Consider the following 18,233-nt stretch of genomic DNA (forward strand, 5'->3'; position numbering starts at 1 on the left):
CTGCTGCAATGGTAACCCAAAACCACCACGCAGAAACTTGTTGAAGTCCGCCCAAGTATAAGCATACTCGCCTCTATCAACGGCATCATACCAATATATGTCCAACTCGGCATCCACACGCCGGTGAGCTAGAAGACAGGCATCATACCCAGTGAACTTCCCTTTGTAGCGACGACATCGTTGGAAACCCAATTCCATGTACTTCTCCCATTCTTCGTACTGCTCAATTGTCGCGTCATGGCATAAATACCACTTTAGGCCTGACACACAATGCGGTATGTCCTCCCAACGGCGGATATCAAGGTAATCATTGAAAACATCACCGGATTTCGTGCCACGTGAACACCGTATGCCACGCACATCGTCTCCAAATGAAGCAACAACAGTAGTAGCATCAAGGAGCATCGCCGGAGAAACAGGAGCAGCAGTAGCTAGTATTGCCGAAGAAGCAAGCGCAGTAACAGGAGAAACCGCCGGAGGAAAAGCCGCAGCAGTCTGAGCCGTCCCGGCCCGGGGCCCGGTTAGACCGGCCTCCAGACCGGCCTGCCCGGTCACGGGCCCGGTTGACCGGTCGCCAACCGGATGCATCGCACCGGAACACAACCGGATGAATTTTTGCGAACTTCCCGGTTTGCCGCCCGGTTGACCGGGTTCTACGCCAGGCAGCCCGGTCACTGGCCCGGTTGACCGGAGTTCAGACGAAGTTTTTCCTGGTCGCGAAATTTCGTCTTCTTCCCGATTCTGGTCGCGATTTTTCGCGATTTTGACCTCCGAAACAGCCATGGATGACCTCCAAACTTCACCAAACAACACCAAACTTCCTCGAACCAACCTCCTTCGACCGAGAGCCAAACTCCTCCGATCTTAGAGCTAATCTTCTCCGATGCAAACCGATCAAAGAGATCGATCAACAACACCTCGCCGTGAGCAACCCAGAAATCTGATACCAGATGATGAGGGACTGTTGGCCCGACCTTTCACAGCGAGAATCTGGGGTAGAGAATCCTCCCAACAACGCGATGAACGCAGCCTGGAGAAGAGGGAACGAATCCAGCAAGCAACGGATCGATGAACGATACGCCTCAAACCAAGAGCTAGACAATCCTTGATGAACACAAGAACCTTCGCAGCGGATAATAGATAACGGCAGCGCCGTACCCCCGGAGGGATGATACACGTGATCACACGCTATAGGGAAACCCTAAACTTTTAGACTAAACTTGAACTTACCCTAACCCTAGCCGTGGCATCTCCTTATATGAGAGGGAGAGCTGGCCGGCCGGCCCCCCTATTGGGCCTAACCTAGTTCGACTTGGACAGGCCCAAGTCAAACAGACTCTATTAAAACCCTAGATGGCCCACAGCATGACCTGGCTACATTATTATCTCCTAATAACAAGATTATAATAAACTACTGGTACAACCTTAGACCCAAATATCATCTCAATGGCTGTCCTAGAGTACCAGGCCCGGATATCCATATCAACTGCGTTAGCGATAGTCAGCAGATTCGCTGAGGGATAACGCGCAAGGACAAGGGCAAGTGTAAATCTGGCCCCTGCAAAAACCTGAGCTCGCACCAAGTCTCGAATCTTCTTGGTATTACCAAACTCAGACATCAGAGTCAGCAGCGTAGGAGGGACTGCGTTCAAGGGGAACATCGTCCTCCAAATTACCCTCGGGGCTTTGTAGCACTTGTCGAAGAAATGGTGGACTTGTTGGACCTGATCCTGAAATTGGGCGACAGCCGAAGCCTTCGAGTGTTCCCGCCAGAAAATTTCTTCGGCTGATGACAGCTGGGTTAATGCGTGCACACGCTCGTGAATTCGCTTGTTCTCTTCCGCACGGTTCAAAGCTATGACTAGCAGAGGAATCAACGGAAGATCAGGCAACAAGTTTTTGACGAAAGAGTAATGAACACAAGGACTAGGGAACTTACAGTTCGAACTTTCAGTGGTCTTATGCAGTTCAGTAAGAGCATAGCGCTCTACGTTGGCTGCAATCTCGCCCTTCTTCTTGATGATAGTAGCCAAGGCATAGGTGCTGCGCAGATCCTTTTCCAACTGCGTGATCAAAGAAAAGTTCGTTACAAGAATCAAAGGGCTTGGGTCTGAGTCGATAAACTAGGGCCAGCCGATGTCTTCCTTTATGAAACCAGCTCAAGGAGCTGGCGTGCACACTTAAGAGCTGACGTCTTGAAGATGCTTAAATCAACAAACCGCCCATCTTGCTCTTTCGGCAGCTCTTTAGACATTTCTTCGATATCGGCTTTAAAGCCATGACCCATCATAAGTTGGAAGGCAAGGAGGGCACCATAGGTACGCGAAGTGCATTTGAATACCTCGATAACCTCCTTGGTGTCAACCGCGAAGGCGTCGATCAACTGCCCTAGAGTTTTGTCTTGATTAATCTTGGGGAAGATCATCGAGTGCATCCGCGCCATGGCACCTTTTCCCTTTTCAAGAAGCTCTCGTGTAAGCTGGTGGGAGGCGAGAGTCATCGACACGCCGTTGGCCGGAGAGTTGTTTGGAATTTTGTCCAAGGCATTGGCGGGGATGTTGGCGGCTTCTGCAAGAGAATGAAATGGAAAAGATCACTGACAAAGGATCAAATCCATAAGTGCAATAATCGACTGAGGCATATAGAAAGAATTACCAAGCAAAGCTAAGGAAGACTGGCGAAGAAGTTCATCTTTTTCAGCTGCCCGAGCCTCGGCAGCCAGCCTAGACGCATCCTCTTCTTTCAGTTTCTCCTTCAGCTTGCCCAGTTCTTCCTTCAAGGAGTCGACCTCTTGGCGAGCTTCGGCAGCTATCTTGACTGCGCCATCCAACTTCGAGGAAGAAGATTTAACTTCCTTTTGCAGCCGAACCTTGTCTGCCTCCAGAGAGGTGAATTGGGAGGCGAAGGCCTCCAAAGAGGATATAACACCCTGCAGGTCCTTAAGGAAGGAGGATGTTTGGCAAAGAATCATTAAACAAGGTACACTCCAGGAAACTCGCGTTGTAATCTAAAAAAGACTTACAGAAGGAGGAGTCGTGGCGGCAGAAGTTGAAGGAACATCTTTCCCCTTAGAAAGGGAAGAAGCAGTCGATACCTGAGCCGCGGGGGCTGCCTTAGGAGCCGAAGCTACGGAAGCCGCGACGTCCAGAGGAGCAGCGCCAGATTTGGCTTTCTTAGGCGGAGGCTCAATGAAACCTTTGTCACTGCGAAAGGAAATGACTGACAAAAGTTATAAAAAGAAATGCGAGAAATAAAGGATGAAATATGAATTCAGGGAAGAAGGCGCTTACATATCGAAGAGATCGTCTTCATCGGCAAAGCCGCCGGTTGATCTCTTCACGGGTGAAACCCTGGTCTCCTCCACAGCTGCATTAACAAAGGCATCACGATCAGCGTCATCATCACGCACTGATCCCTCTGTGTCGCAAGCATCATCGGCAGAGGAAGGAAGATCGGTGTGGACAGCTTCAGAATCTATCAGATCATCGTGTTCGCTCGCTGGGCCTGTGTGTTCGACAGTATGAAAATCAACAAGGAATGAGGAGCCTCTTCCCTCAGAAGTATCATTCGGCGAATCAAGCAAGTTTCCAGAAACTATGGGGATCTGTCGAAGAAAAGAATAAATAAGAACAATAGTAATTATGCCGACTAAGTGGAAGCAGCGTAATAAGAAGGAAAATTACCTCTGATGGTGGATGATCGGCATCAAGAGGAGTATAAGAAGATATCAATGGGATTGAGTCTTCCTGACTAAAGAGAGTAAGGCGACGGACTTCATCGAGCAGCTCCTTTTCTGACAGTTCAGCAATATTTATCCTGGTTTCATCCTTCGGACCCGAATATAACCACATCGGGCGAACTCTGGCCATGACTGGTTGGACTCAACATTTCAAGAACACTGCTGCCACCTCTGTGCTGATCATAGTTTGACCATCGGCCTCTTTGATCTGAAGGAATTTGGCAAATAATTCGTCGGCTGTTGCCTTTTCGTCGAGAGAGAGAATGTTCTTCCAAGAGTCCTTAGGCTTGGCTTCGAGGACATCGGCAAAGCAAGGAAGTTGGGACTCGGTTGTCGATGAATCCTTGACATAAAACCATTTCAGTCTCCATCCTTGCACGGATTCTCTCATTGGGAAACTGAAATAGTTAACCTCTGAACGAGCCACAAACCCCACTCCTCCGATGACAAAAGATCCATTACTACTGATGTACCTCTTTACATAGAAGATATTTTTCCACAACCCAAAATGAGGCTCAATGCCCAAGAACGCCTCGCAGAGGGTGATGAACACAGCAACGTGAAGGATTGAGTTAGGGGTGAGTTGCCACAGTTGGATTTTGTAAGTCCGCAGAAGACGATGGAGAAATTCATGGGCAGGATGTGAGAGACCCCGATACAGGAACGACAGGAACACCACGGTAAAACCAGCAGGGGGATTGGGTCGAGAAATCGCACCTGGAAGAATCACGTTCCCCTCGTCGGAGGAGATTAACCTGAGGCTTCGGGCCCTCTTCTCATCATGCTTCGTGATGGAAGACGCTAGCCAATCCCCAGGTTTGGCTATTGAGCCTGGCGGCGCTGGCGGCGCCGGAGCCGGAGGAGGACCCTAGTAGGAAAACCCTTATAGGCGGAGCTTAGTTCTGTGGCGCACCTCGAAACATGCGCCACATAAATTTGTTTTGTGGCGCACCAGGCAAGGTGCGCCACAAAAATAGCTTAACTTTGTGGCGCACCAGCGAACCGTGCGCCACAAAAACTTGGTGGGCCCCACAAGCTGTCACCCCCAATCATTGGTTTTACTATTTCTATGGCGCACGTACCACAGTGCGCCACAAAAATAAGCTATTCTGTGGCGCACGGCGACAGTGCGCCACAAAAATAAGCTATTATGTGGCGCACTGCAATCGTGCGCCACAAAAATAAGCTATTCTGTGGCGCAATTTGCCTGGTGCGCCACAGAAATAAGGTATTCTGTGGCGCATTGTTTTCGGTGCGCCACAGAATTAGCGAACCAGATCTACAAAAGTGAGCCAACCTCCCACCTACCACACTACACAAGCCATTCTTCTTCCTCCATCTAGCTCGTCCCCCCCTTCTCTCTCATACCATTTTGACTCTACTTTTCACTTGCTTGGGTATTTATTGCACTTACTTTGGTTGATACTTAATTGGAGTTGAGGAGAAGGCTCTCCATACTCTCTCCTCCTCTCGAACTCATCGATCGCGGTCTCGTCTCGGTATCGAATCTAGAAGGTGAGTAGTTGGAGGAGACATACATATGCTTGGAGGAGACATGCATATGCTTGTAGATCTTGTGTGGCCGTCGTGTGTATGGATGCTTGTTGCAGGTGAAGCGCTTGTGTGTGTGCCGGTGTGGTGCATGGATGTTTGCCGAAATGTTGATTCATTTCCGTTTCGGCAAATTTTGCACTACCCATATGTCCTACTTTGAGGAGAGGTCATGCCGAATTTTTCTGCTCCATGTAATACCTTGAGGAGAGGTACGGCCCATGCATGTGTGTGCATTTGGTGCGGTTCTAATTTCCTGTTCTACGTATACCATTTGCAGGCAAGCATGGTCCTCTCGATGAGTTCCGCTCGAATCTCTAGATACAAGATAGACGCGAAGGAGGACATGATTCAGAACAATAGGCGCCAGATAAGATGTCCGTGTCGATCATGCAAACTCGAGCGCTGGATCAACCCTGATTCCGGACAACTGGAGGAGCACTCTTTGAGGCGGGGTTTCATGCAAGACAACCAGGCGCGGCCGGCCCCATCAAATGGTGCGCATGAAGACCATGTCGAGCGAGATGACTATCATCATGAAGAAGACTATCATCATGCCGACGGGGACTATCATCATGAAGAAGAAGTCGGCGGAGAAGATCATCATGAAGAAGAAGATGCCGGCGGAGAACATCATCATGATGAAGAAGAAGATTCCGGCGCGACCCCGCTAATTTCGGCCTTGCGGGACTCTCATGTTCAAGATCTTCTCCTCCAGGAGACGAGCAACGATAGAGTTGCAGCTAGAGAGAGAGCCAAGCTGTCGCAAATGGAGAAAGACGGGATGACTTCGATCTTTCCTGGGTGTCGTCCGCAGGATACGCGTTTGCATGTAACGCTTGATTACCTGCAGATGAAGACGCAGAACAAGTGGACCGATTCTAGCTTCAGCAAGAACTTAAAATTCTGGCACGATCGTCTCCCGGAGGGGAACACATTGCCAAGTAGTACCGAGGAGGCCAAGAAAGTCGTGTGTCCCCTTGACCTACCGCACGAAAAATACCACGCATGCATTAATGATTGTGTGATTTATAGGTGCGAGTACAAGGACAGAACCACATGTCCGATGTGTGGCCACGGACGGTACAAGGTTGGGAACAAGAAGGTACCTCGAAAAGTGGTATGGTACTTTCCTATCACTCCCCGTCTGCAGCGGTATTTCGTGGACCCTAAGGAAGCAAAGCTCATGCAATGGCACGCGGAAAGGCAGAAGCCCGAAGAAGATCCGGAGATGGGCTATATGCTGACACACCCTTCAGACGCTGGACAGTGGCAAGCATTGGACATCGCCTTCCCTAAGTTCGGGGGCGACGCAAGGAACATCAGGCTGGGTATGAGCACCGATGGACTCAATCCGTTCGGCAACTAGAGTAGCACGCATAGCACCTGGCCTGTGTTTGTATGGCCTTACAACCTACCCCCGTGGCTGTGCACCAAGCAAAGGTACATACACCTGAGTATTCTCATTCAGGGCCCGAAACAACCAGGTGTCGACATGCATTTGTATCTCGGGCTGCTGAAAGAGGAGTTAGACACGTTGTGGAAGACGCCACCCCGTACGTGGGACGCCTACACTAGAACTTATTTCGATATGAGAGCCGCGTTGATCACGACGGTCACGGACTATCCTGGTTACGCATATGTATCTGCCCAGGTCGGCCACGGATTCAACGGCTGTGTGAAGTGCATGGACGATACCCCGCATCTACAACTACCAAGGGATCCCGGGTCCTCGAAAACCGTCTACCCAGGTGCTCGAAGGTGGCTTCGCTTGGATCACCCGTGGAGAAAACGCGGTGATCTGTTCAATGGTAAAGATGAGCCCGATGGACCCCCACGCCCGAGGAGCGGCGCAGAAATCGATGATCTTCTGAAAAATTGGAAGGAGTGCCCAGCGCCGGGAAAGAAGCGACCGAAGCCAGAGCCGCTGCTCGATGTATGGAAAGCGAGGTCTGTTTTCCACGACTTGGAGTACTGGAAGGTCCTCCACATGCCCCACAGCCTCGATGTCATGCACATTACGAAGAACGTTACCGAGAGTCTGCTTGGCACTCTTTGCAACTCAGAAAAGTCCAAGGATGGACCAAAAGCAAGATACGATCTTAAACATTTTGGCATCAGGAAAGATCTTCAAGCCCCCGATACTGACGATGACGATGATGATGATGATGATGATGATGATCAGACGGAAGGGACTCAACGTCTCCGCAAAAGGGCTAAGAAGAACGCGGTGCAGCTTCCGTCGCAGCTTCACAACGAGTCCGGAGGAGCTCGAGCGATTTTCAGTGCCTCCTAGGAGTGAAAGTTCCTCACGGTTACTCGGGAATATAAGCGAGATATCTGGACGTAGAGAAGAAGAGGTTCACCGGGATGAAGTCTCACGATTGCCACGTGCTAATGACGCAGATACTTCCCGTTGCGATCCGAGGCATAATGGACGAGCACGTCCGTGATACGCTGTTTGGCCTTTGCAACTTTTTTGACGTTATCACCAGGAAGTCGATCGGCGTGAGGCAGCTCAAGATGCTACAGGATGAGATCGTGGTGATACTATGTGAGCTCGAGATTTATTTCCCGCCTGCATTATGTGATATATGCGTCCATCTCCTTCTCCATGTCGTTGAAGACATCAAGCAGCTCGGCCCAACGTTCCTCCACAACATGATGCCTTTCGAAAGGCAGAACGGTGTCATGAAAGGATACGTTCGCAATAGGGCCCGTCCAGACGCAAGCATGGCCAAGGGGTTTCTAACCTACGAGTGCATCTCCTTCTGCCAGAATTATCTAAGCACCGAGGACGACGAGGATCATGTTGGTCTACCCCCCAGGACGCACCTCGGGAGGCTCGCTGGAGTCGGTCACCGCGAGGGCTACCGCTCAGTCCATGTCGGCATTGAAAATCGACGCGACGACTTTGACAGGGCTCACCGGGTCGCGCTAAAACACTTAAAACTGATCGAACCTTTCGTGCAAGAGCACAAAAGCATGGTCGAGCAGAATTACATCGATATGGGCCGACCGAGGAAGATGGGAGACGTAACCAAAAAGCACAACTCCAGCTTCACGCGTTGGTTCAAGCAAACTCAACTGGTTGAAGCACAGAGAAAAAGGCCTTCTACCGAAGATGAAAAACTCATATACACCTTATCACAGGGACCCGCGCATAACGTAAGGACCTATCAGGGGTACGACATCAACGGTTACAGATTCTACACCGAGGAAAAGGACAGAAATAGTGAAAATCAAAACTCAGGAGTAACTATGCTGTCATACGCCGATGATGAGACTAATGTCAAGGAAAGATTTTTTGGAAGGATCGAGGAGATATGGGAGCTCAATTACTGTGGAGAGACGGTGCCAATGTTTTGTAACACCCCAACTTTTGCAACCTTGATTAATTGTCCTTAATGCAAAAATTAGGGGGAACAAAAACTTTTTCTAAAGACTAATTAGATGAATTGCCTTGATCTGTTTGTTAAGATGGATTGCTTTGATCTGTTGGTAGATGTATTGTCTTGTTTTTCTTGTTGAGTTTTGTCTTGAGCTACCTCAAAGAACAACACCTCTAGTGGTCAGACAAATAACTCACCTAATAAAACACATGTGTGACTTAGGAAAAATTGTTTTCCTTTTTACTACCTAAAACTCTTCTCCTGATGACAACATGAGTGTGCCATCTTGACTTTTTCCCTTTGTGGTACAAGATAGCTCAATCATCCTTAATTCAAAACTTGGGATCATCTACCCCTAGCTACATCCCTCTCTTATACCCACTCATCCTTGTTGGTTTTGAGGCCATGTCGACCATCTGTGTTGACAGGCTTAAAATGTCCATACCTTGGCAGTTAATCTCTACGCTACCACAACTGTTATTAGTGACCTCAATGCATGGATCTCATCTGTACAATACCCTCCTCAACCTCCACGTCTTGCATGTCTCAGACTATCCTTGCAACTCCTATATCCAACTTGATCTTATACCCTATTCAATGATTCAACACTAGATCACTTCCTTCAATTTTACCTCTTGTTTTTATTCAAGTTTAATCTTCAAAAAACCAAGAGTGGGAATGGTGGGTACATTTTGTAGCCATCATCTACCCTTGAGAACACTCCTCCCTAAATTAGTTTTTCCTTCTCAAAAACCCTATTGTTTTCCTTCTCTAGTTTTGATCACAAAACTACTTCTAGTTTTATAAATCTTTTCAAGATATTTCTGCAAAGAAAACAAGGAACTGAAATGGGTTTTGTTTTTCATCCCATTTCTACCAAGTACTAATTTCTAAAACAGTATTTTCTTTCTTGCCTTCTTTTTAACAAAAGGCTTGTTTATGGTACTTATACCATTTCTTGTTTTCCTCTTGCTTATTTTTACATTTGAGAAAAACTCTACTTTACTTGGGAAAGTAAGCAGAATATTTTGAACTCCTATGTTCCAACTAGTTTTATCTCAACACTTTCATATTTCATTCTACTTGAGTTCATTCCCAATTGTCCCTAGACAATTGAGGTGTTTCAAATACTTTTCAATTGAGTTCTATTTCAAATGACAACTCTTGCACATCTTGTGTATCTCTGATCTACCACATTGTATTCCCTCATCCTCCAATTCTTGATCATGTAGATGATCATTTGATACTTTCAAATCACTCCCAATTGACCTCTTATTTGTGGAGCAACTTATAATTCATCATACCCATCTCAATCATCTAGTCTTTTCCATCATGAATTGATGACTTATGTCAATATATTCATACTTGTGAGTATATGGTTACTTCACTCACCATCTCTCATAGCCTTGATCTACCATTGTCTAAACCACCATCACCACCATCATATCTTACACACCTCTTTTATCAGGTTAGAATGCCACCACCATCTACTTTAGCACCCTTGTGCATTGTTATCACTTTACCTAAAATTCTACATCTCTTAGGGCCACCATTTTTTGTAAAATGTGAGACACTCAACCTTGGGTGTCATGCATGTGTGGCAATACTCTCTAGTTGCTCACTTGTGCATGGCCACGAAACTTGGCCGGCCATGCCATGCATGGCACACATGCATCATGCATCTCAATCTCTCTCTCTCTCTCTCTCACACAATTACTCCACCTTGGGAAAACCTCTCTTTTCTTTGTCTCTTCCCAATGCCACTAATAATTTCAGCTTGGGTCAATTTTCCCTTCCCCAAGCCAGCCACCCCCCTTGGCCAATCATAAATGAGGCAGCCAACTCCCTCTCCCTCTATAAAAATGCCTTGGCCGGCTACCCCTCCACCTTTGGCTCTCATTTTTGACTCTCCACTCCTTCCACCACTCACTCACACTCCTCTCCTACCTCTTCCCCACGAGCTGCTGCTCCCCCAAGGCTCCATGGCCGGCCATGGCCATGGAAACCTCTCCAAGATGCAACTCCCTCCTCCCTCAAGCTTCCCCTCACCATGAGAGCATCCCTCTCCCTCTCTTCTTCCCTAATCTTTGATGAATCCAGCTCTCTTTCTCCTTTCTCCTCTCACTAGATTGGATCTTGATGCGGGTGCATGTTGGTCCAAGCATGGAGAAGGTTGAGCAATCCTCAGATCTGAAGCTCTTGACCAAATTCGTCCAAAACCTTGCAGTAATTTCTGCTATCTTGCTGTTTCTGATTCTGGTACGATTTTGTAAAATCCGTCAAAACTCGTGTGCAGATCCAAATCGAGTGATTCAAAGTTCTCCAGATAGGTATTGAAAAGATATACAACTTGGCGTTGGTCTCATCCTCAAATTCGTTACGTATTTGCCGTGGTAAATAAAGTTCTGTAAACATACAGAATCACTGTTTATTAGATTTCTTCCGTTTCACAGAACCTTTTTGAGAAAACTCAACTGTTGGTGAAAGCCCTATTCAGTACCTTCATTCTGGCGTTGGTTTCACCTCTATTGACCTCCTGAAACTGAAATGGTTCACAGATCAAGATCTGGTCAGATCTAACTTTGTCGAATTAAACCAGGAGCTTGGAGAAGAATTTTTGAATGAACCCAATGGGGTAAGAACCACCTATTCAATACCTTTCAGATGCAGTAGACCTCATATTTTTGTGATTTGTGTATGATTTTTGGTGAATTAAACTTGTTTTGTGTGTTCTGCAGACATGGCTGTTAGCTTTTAAATCACCAAAAATCCATTTTTGAACCTAATCGAGTGATTCCAATTTTGTAGGACTGCTGAATGTTTTCTTAATCATATCAGACAAGTTTCAAACATTTATCTATTGTGTAAATCCAGAGAGAAAGCAAATGGTACAGACATGCAGTAAACTTGTAAATCCATTTGTGAGAGTTTCAGAAACAATTTGAACCCAAATCCAATTGTTTATGCATCTCTGTTTAATTACCTTTCAAATGCAAGTGGACCCATATTTTTAGGATTTTTCTACGATTTATGGCTTACAGATCTTGTTTTCTGTACAGTCAGATTCAAAGAAATTCCTAAAATTGTAGGTTTAATATTTTTGGGTGATTCCAATTGGGTTAGTCTTGTATTAGTACTGGCTATCTAGAAAAAATATTATTAGTCTCTGTTCATACATATTGGTTGCTGTTAGTAATGTTTATGTGTGACATGCATTGTTGAAGCAAAACTTTTCGGTTTATTTAAAACCCTTGACCAACTCTTTTTAGTAGAGATTAGGACAATGCCCGCGCGTTGCTGCGAAAGAGCAAAATTCATTAACGTCAAAATAGAAAAAATAGAAAATTGTTGTAGCAAACATGGCTAAATAAACTAAATTGTTACAATTCTTCATGAATAAAAAGTTTATAAGATGGCGTAGAAAAAGAACAAAGAATAAGTTAGATCCGTGAGATGAACCAGGAACAATGTTCATTAGCTTTGTTGAGCTCAAAAAAGAAAAAGTTGCCGGGCAGCCCTTGGATTAGAAATCTAGACGGATCGAACTCCGCGCTGGTATACTAAGGAGCTCAAGTTCTCCCGATGAAAAATCCCCATAACCCTATCAAACGTACAAGACCAGCTTATCCCAACCCGAACAAAAAGAGGTTGTTTGAGTCTGTGATTTGTGAATCAAAACATACACGTCCGACCCGTGGACAATCTGCGCCGCGTCCAACCGTCCACACATCCACAAGCAAGCTGATGAATCCTTCTACGTGCTTCGCGTGTGGGAAGCAGGCTAGTCTGCTTCTGTTCCGAAACTCATTGACTGAAGAATCTGCTTATCTAGCACTATTATCTCTCCAATTTGATAGGAGTGCATCATCTCGATTTAGTCAACGTGCATATAGTTTTCCTAGCAATGAATAACCGATCAGTAACGGTGCCCTGCAATCAAAGCTTTAATTCTCTATTTTCTTCAACACCAAGCTATGAAAGATCTTGTGGGGTTCTTGCAATTAGTCAACTTTCCGCTGGTAAGCCATCCTTACTCGATCAACTAAGATAAATTCTTAATTACAAACCACCGCATCTCAACTTTCCCGGGCGATGGATCTTGGCTGCGATCGATCAGGGAAGATGACAAGAAATTGAAAGACCCCGCTAGCGCGACCAAAGCTCGAGTTGCGGCAGGAAGTCGTGTTCCGTGCGTCTTCCTCCATGACCGCGAGCGCCTGGTGCACACGGATACGCCTAGAATCACATCGATTACCGTCAGGCTCTAGCTTTGCCATTGATGTTTTTTTTGAGAGAGAAACGGGGGACCTGATTGGGCAGTGGCAAGCATCCCGATCTATGCAAATCGCGTGTTTTGTTGGACGATCGGCTGTTCGTTGTTCCTAGATTGCATGCTGGCCGGCTGGCGGGGTAGAATCACGGCGCGTTCCAGCCCGGGAGATTTTGATGTACCGTTGGCAGGCCTGGCCGCTGCCGCGCGGGAGGCGGAGCAGACCCGTCGTAGTTAAGCAGTCCCATGGCGTATATAGTAGCTATCCCTCCCAACGATCTGAACACGCGAAGGTCGGACGAAGAAACTCGCCAGGCTAGCATATACGCCGGCACGAACTCGTCTAGATCAGATCTTCATTGGTAGAGGCGGCCTCGTGATGGAGGGGAGCCGCCTGTCGCGAGGCAAGGAAAAGCAGGGACGCCGCCGATCCTGCACGGGACAGGGAGTAGCGGGAATCCGCCGGAGAGTGAATTCGCGCGGACGGATATGGCGATATGCCCTTCTCCTTGAGCTTCAGAGCGATCGTCTTTCTCTCCTGCCCCTAGTCTGCCATCGCTGCCAGAGCCGCGGACTCTCTCCTGGCGTATCGTTTGAGGATAGAGACGGGCCTGGTCAGGCTATACAATTCTTTAAAAAGGCCCGCTAGGGGTGGAGTTCACGTCTTGTTACGATAAAGGCAGGGGAGGGAGTGCAGAACTTGTACGTTCAATTCTGCCGGACGAAATTAAACAATGTGCGACGAACGACGGACGATGGAACCAACGGACCAAACCACGGAAACGCTTCTCCCTTTATTATTAGGTATAGATAGGAAAAGTGCCCGTGCGTTGCATCGGGAGAGAAACACGAATAATGCAGAACTTCTTCCCCGACGAATCACCTAACGATATTTTTCTCCCTGGTAAGTGAGATCATGTTGTTCGTTGTTTGCTTATTCCCTTCCCAATCATGCCCATGGTGAATGGTACGTTATCTCTACCATATATCCACAGATACTGTCATCTAAATGTATATTTAGAAAATGATCTTTATTCCACCCTACATATTTAGTGCCATGTATTTTAATGATATCCTATAACTACCTTTGCAGCTACAAGTAGTCGGTTTCATCTGGGCAAAACCACGATTCTGTCAAACTATGAGCTTTAGCAGCGGCAACAAATAACATTAAAAATATATGTACACGGTAACAACAGATCTTAGCAAGTAACTTCACATAAGTGTATAATTCAGCCAGCACACATTGTTAAAATTCAGCGATTATGCTGGAGCAAAATTCAGTTAGTAGTAATGAGCCAAACAGAAACTTATGTGTTTCGTTGGTTCAGCGATGAGGCTGTAGTAAAATTCAGCTAGTAGCTTCAGGTTAAATTCAGCCTCAAAATTCAGTTAGTAGTAATAAGCCAAACAGAAAATTATGTGTTTCGTTGGTTCAGCGATGAGGCTGTAGTAAAATTCAGCTAGTAGCTTCAGGTTAAATTCAGCCTCAAACAAATCTTATCTTTCACTATCTGTAACTCTCCCTGACTATCACGTACGTGCACACAATAAACGGCTTGAGCGCACTCTCCCAGTACGTGCACACAATGCCCGCCTTCCTAGAGACATACGTGACGCTCCACAGCACATGCACAATTCAGCAAACAATTCCTATCAGCTAACTCCAACGCTTACTATGAGTAAATCTCCAGTAATTCATTCCCAATTCCGAGTTCTAAATTTCCAGAAATCTGGGAGGAACACAGAGCAATTCAGACCACGGAAAATAGAGCAATTCGACTACGAAAAATAGCAATTCAGACCAGCACACATGAGAATTACCGTATCTGTAAGTGTTGTGCTTGCTAGCGATTCTAGACCAAGCAGTGCAGATGGAAGTTGAGAGATGGGGGCAACGTCGAGCTGAGGCGGAAAGTAGGCCGTGGCAATGTCCATCTTGGGCGGAACTTCTAGCGGTACTTCGAGCTGGTGTTTTGATTTCGATCGACGTAATCGAGGGTCTGGAGTCCTTTTTATGAGGGCAGGCAATGCTCACGAGGTCGACCACAATCTGTGTCGGAGCGGTGAAGAACTGTCCGTGTTGGAGCAGTGTTTGTATTGGAGACGCGAGACCGTGACGTTGGAAGTCGCTTCAGGCCTGGGGTTCTGACGTGAGGCTTTGCCGGCTAGGATCGTAGTAGCTTGAGGATTGATGCGTCAGTCCCAGGAAGAAGTGGAACCGCTTGAGGTAGAGACTCGGTCGGCCCAACAGTTCATGGGCCCCAAGTGAACGCCATGGGCCTTGACTATCCTTGACTCGACAGCCACCAATTCATGGGCCACAGCAAACGCGATGCAACGGCAGAAGCTCGATCGACTCCCCGTACGGACGAACCGTTTATTTCACTTGGCGGTGGCACATGCAGTAATTTCCGCGAAAAATAGGGGTAATTTTAAACGGACGAACAAGAAACCTTATTTTCTTTATTATTAGGTATATAGATAGGATAAAGCCCGTGCTTCGCTACGGAGTAAATCGCAAGTCTATCCCTATTGGGTTGTACTGTCGCTTGTCGACCATGACATGAACATTGTCCTTGTGCTAGCATCCACCACCACCCATGGGCGAGGTCACATAGTTGTGTCCTACACTCATACCTGGTGTGCCTCTTTATTTCATCTCTCTCATTGCCCCTGGTTCTCCACCCATGGAGAATTTATGATGGGCTAAAACACAAAGTTCTTAAAAGAAATAATCTTGTTTTCTATCTCTTCTTTCCTCTTTGGCACCTTATTTATTCTTGAGTGTGGCTCAAGCTCCAAAAGAATGACAAACAATATGTAGTCGTTCGCCACCAGCCTTGTTGAAGTAGTCTTGTTAATTTTTGTCGAACAATCTTTAATCATGACGAATAATTTTACTTGGATATGTAATCACGATTTTTTTAAATCGTCCAAATTCCTACACCCATTTACTAAATAAATATGTTGATGTCATCTTACTAACACATATGCAGTACAGTATGAAGTTAAAGAAAACTACATTTAAGCTATTTAAGCTTGGTGAATAACTTTGCACCAGCAAAATATGTATTAGTACGTCAATCTTCATTTTATTTGGTGGGTTCATACATAAAATCTAAGGTCCATAATTTATATTGCACATAATATCAATCCGTCAACCTATTTTTGTTAAGGTAGGTTCATATTCTTATTCCATGGATTACACACCTTGATCTAAAGAAGCAAATGTAGGGTTTATGTTGTAGAAAGTAGTTGAAAAAATAGAAAACTGTATAAATTTCTATAATTGAACTAATTCTTTTAAAAAAGTTCTCTTTAGTTGAGAAAAAATTGAAACCATAATCTATCCCTGAGGTCAACTCCTATTTAGGTTGGGCAGGCCAAATTAGTTAGTCAGGTTAACAATTACGAAAAAAAAAATTGATCAGCCGATTGCAAATCGAGCTAGCTTTGCTCTGCTTGCTCATGTAGTTGTAGAGTGCATAAGCCTTCCCTTGTGGGTAATCATCAGTGTTGACTGAATCACCAGAAAAACATAAGCGCAACCAACTAATACTCGACCAGAGCAATCCAGTACATTCAATATCAGATCATCTAGAACCAGAGCAGCTGGTAAAGGTAGCTTGGTAAGATTCAGAGACAATACCGTAAACATAGTTTTGGTTTTACTTCAGCTGTGCAGACTTTAGAATGTGAGGTACTAAAACACCACGGTACTTTGGACGATGGATCAAATCGAACACGGCCAGCTTGATTGTCACCTTGTCCCAAATAATTGAACTGTACATTAGCAATGTAGAGTTGAAGTATTTGAAGTTTGACAGATACACATTGACAGTAAGCAATACAGCATCTACATCTACAATGTGATTAAAAAAGCATGCTCTCTCGATCACCAACACACAACCTACACCAGTAAATGGAAGTTAAGTCCCTGTTGAATTTGACAAAGAAACCGATGCAATCAGTAACAGACCCTCCGCACAGGTCCCAGCAGATACCTACAAACGAATATAGGAATTCTTCAATGATCAGGACAAACAACAATATCTTGAAGAGATGGCGCTCTATATTACATGCCCAGCCAGTTACTTTCCTCATAGCTGAACTGCCACAACTCACATGGAAGACAATGAGGAAGACAAGACTTACCATCCAAAATCACAGGGAAGACAGTAAGATTCTAATAAGCAATCCATTCCAGGCATAGACTAAATTCGAAATATACCTAAATCGGCAATTCGTCAAACAGAAGTTGATCATATGCCAATGTAGTATAGGGAAATATACCTGAAGCCCACCGACCACCACACGGTTGCCCTGCACCAGCACCTGCATGCCCATCCCCTTCCTTTCTTCTCTGTTTCTCTTCGGTAGGGAGCAGCAGTGCGGCACAACGGCCTTCCTCCACCTCCCCGGTGCCCCTTTATCCCTCCAACTGCCCACTCCCGAGCGGAGAAAATGGGGTCAGCGGGGGACGCATAGGGAGCCGAGGTCGTAGTCCACCTCCGGGCATCTAGCCTACTCGAGCCCCTGGCTGCATCTCCATCCCCGCTCTTCCAGGCTGTGGGTCGGATCGCTCTAGGTGGAAGAGATAAAGAGAAAGGATAGGGGATGTAGATTACCATGCAAGACCGTCGGGTAGGATGCGCCGCCGGTGTGGACCTGCTGGCCGAGCGGGACGCCGCACGACGTCGATCCGGACCGGCTGACGCCTCTGCCCCTTCCAATCCCGACCCATCGCTCCACCTCCTCCGCGCGCCGCTCTACGAGTTGGAGATCCTGTGGGTCGCCCATGTCTAGGACAGACGCCCGTCCAAGTACGTGGTCGGGAACGAGCAGTGGGGCGACCTGGTGTTCGTGGTTCATCCCGTGGCCTAGATGTGGGCACCGGTATCTGGTATTCGGCGGCGTCCTGGATGGTCTGGAAGGAGACGTCTCTGTGAGGGGATCAAGTGGTGGTGCTAGAGGGAATTGCCGCCGGTGCTGGGAGGAGGCGGCGCTGTAGAGGTAGGTGCCGCCGCCGCCGGGCAGCAAGGCGGAGATGGATAAGAGGCAGGGCTGTTTTTTTTCCTGGCTCAACCGAACCGTTATTGCTCTTAGCGGTGGCAAGAGCTGTAATTTTGTTTGACAGCTAGGGGCAACAAAAAAACGGGCGAACAAGAAGCCTTATTTTCTTTATTATTAGGTATAGATGGGCAAAATTTGTTTTATGCTTGCAAAACAAAACCTCTGCAACTTAACATTAGCTCTTTTGTTTTTCTTAAGTTTTCAA

The 18,233-nt window shown here is 46.6% G+C and overlaps 1 long non-coding RNA gene across 2 annotated transcripts; it reads left to right on the forward strand.

Annotated features, from left to right (window-relative positions):
• Nucleotides 1–10,979: 10,979 nt before the first annotated feature.
• LOC127295059 (uncharacterized) lies at nucleotides 10,980–11,859 on the forward strand. 2 transcript variants are annotated; one of them, XR_011756684.1, is made up of 3 exons: nucleotides 10,980–11,075; nucleotides 11,241–11,317; nucleotides 11,421–11,859. It is a non-coding gene; the product is annotated as an uncharacterized lncRNA (long non-coding RNA). The 2 variants fall into 2 exon arrangements; XR_007847507.1 differs by having other exon boundaries at nucleotides 11,491–11,859.
• Nucleotides 11,860–18,233: the final 6,374 nt, after the last annotated feature.

Source organism: Lolium perenne, chromosome 4, assembly GCF_019359855.2.
Source record: "Lolium perenne isolate Kyuss_39 chromosome 4, Kyuss_2.0, whole genome shotgun sequence".
Lineage (NCBI taxonomy): Eukaryota > Viridiplantae > Streptophyta > Magnoliopsida > Poales > Poaceae > Lolium > Lolium perenne.